Here is a 2,500-nt window from a genome sequence, read left to right on the forward strand (position 1 = left end):
GATGCCACTGCAAACAAATTCAAACATAGTTAGTAGAAGTAGATGATGCGAATGACCTTTTCACGTGGGATGCCTGTGGCAGACCACCTTTAAAAATAACTTTAGTGTCGTCGTGATCAGATATGGAAATTAGCCAGCAACGTGCTTGTCACGAAGCTCATGTACAACAGGCATGAGGCATCTTATTTTCCCGGGAAAGGCAATCGGAAAAGCTGAAACGGACGTCCCAACACACATACTATTTTCACCTTCTCGAATTACTGCCTTGTCAGACTGAATTCCCATAAGACAGTATCCCGTATTTTGGTCCGGACCAAATTTTGCAAAATTTGAAACCGCGAACGGAAGTGACAAAAATTGGAAACTCTTTTGGGACCATAGTTGTAAGAACATTTCAAAATCCTGAATTAAGCAGTCGATCGGATTTCACCATTCCAGCGTTTTACTCTGTAGTAAACATGAACACAAATCAGGCCATTTGCGTCGCTATTGACGTGTCGCTTTTACTGTGTTCTCAGACTGAGGAGTAACTGCAGAATACCCTGCTATTTTGAAGCTGCCCCTTTCAGCCTCTTATACCACTGAAATACGGCAGTTCCGAAACAAGAAAAGGTGTACACGTTGCTGGTAATCAAACAAGGCATCTTCGACGGCCATTTTGTTTGCTATTTTGCGCGCGCATGTAAAAACTCCTGGGTACAATGGGTATAAGCCAAATCATCAACCAATCACACAAAAGTTTCCTTTTGTTATACAATGGGCTTGTGTGTAGTCCTTTCGCGACATCGAAAGCAACCAAACTTTAGCAAGGAAGCACAAGAAAAAAATAATAAATAGGTAAGCGAATCTTTATTTCTTAACTTTTTATTTTTTCTAAGAGGCTCGTCTCTTCATCCATGTGGGGCGTCGGTGCTATTGCTTTAATTTCGAAGAAATGCTTCTGCTGGCCAAATGAAAAACTTTCAAACGCGCTTTTAAATACGCTGTTTGTGATCTACATCATCGTGCCCTACCCAACAATCTTGTATGGGTAAAAAGATCTACGTGCTTGCAAGATCACCATCAGATGATCAGCTCCATAACGAAGGGTAAACGTCATGAATATGATGAAACGGTAATTAAGGAGCCTCTTTTAGGAATGGCTACATCTATGGTAGAATAATTGGATGTGTGCTTTGTTTGAAAAATCGAAAGCAGATAAAAGTTAATGGGAAAGCAAAGCAATAATGCGGTAAGCCAGTCATTACTTTTTACGTGATTTATCATAAGCCGGGCTCATCTATTCATGTGGTGAGTCTGTGTCATTGCTTTAATTTCGAAGAATTCGGAGTGCTGGCAAAATAAAAATATTTCAAAACTCGCACTACTTACAAATCAGCGGTTTATGGTCCATTGCGGCTGGACAACAATCTTTTGTTAGAAAGACATCTGTGCAGGAAAGATCGGTAAGAGATGAGCCCCTTCTAAGAAAGAGAAAACCTCGTTGAGTGTAGGGAACCCGGAATTAAAGAGTCCCTTTTTGGAATGGCTTCAATAAAATGAATTTCTTTGAAGCTCAGTTCCCTCATTAATTTGAAAACACTAACAAGCGGAAGTTATTCATTCGCCCAAGGTACAGCACACGGTTTCCTCCCCTGACAGCTCCCGTTCTTGATCGCTGAAAGCTAAAGGACAGCCCTTAATTTCTACAGATGAAATTGCGTTTACACTGTCAAAAAACAGGATTATTACTCAATAGATTTCGCTGGAACATAAAGGGATAAATGAACCCGAAATAAATTAGATAGTCATCTGAGTATATCAGAGTAAGAGACCGCACGACGTTTTTTTCAACTTTCGACATTGGCCATGTCGACAATCTTGGAAATAATTTTTTAGCACCTTAAAGATAGTATCATAGTCAAGTTTGCGGGTCGTATCCTTTACAATCGCGAAGTTATAACTTCGCAAATTCGGGAAATGTTACAAACATTTGTGTTATTATGCTGGGGGCACAAACTGCGATAACAATAACAATAATAATAATAATAATAATAATAATAATAATAATAATAATGATGATATTAATAATAATAATAATAATAATAGTAATGATAATAATAATAATAATAATAATAATAATAATAATAATAATACTAGTAGTATCATCAGGCGAATTGGAAAACGAAAGCAGAATGGTTTAATAGACAGCAATAATGGAGAATCAGAACAGCGCGCTCGTAAGTGCCAGTCAGCGCGAAATGCTAATAAACAGGAGCAAGAGTCGAATCTGCATAGTACACAGGATCAGACTGTAATTCCAGTGGGACCAGTTAATACTCTTACCGAGGACAAAGACGATCTATTGGGAAAGGCGTTACGATTATTCGCATCGGTGAATCTTCAACCAGGCGATTACACCAGCCGTGGGTTTGACACCAGAATAAAAGAAAAGCCCTCTGGGAATGAAATCAATATAATCAACAAGACTGTTGGCGAAATAATGAGTCAAAACACAGTC

Source organism: Montipora capricornis, chromosome 11 (assembly GCF_036669925.1).
Source record: "Montipora capricornis isolate CH-2021 chromosome 11, ASM3666992v2, whole genome shotgun sequence".
NCBI classification, from domain to species: Eukaryota; Metazoa; Cnidaria; class Anthozoa; order Scleractinia; family Acroporidae; genus Montipora; species Montipora capricornis.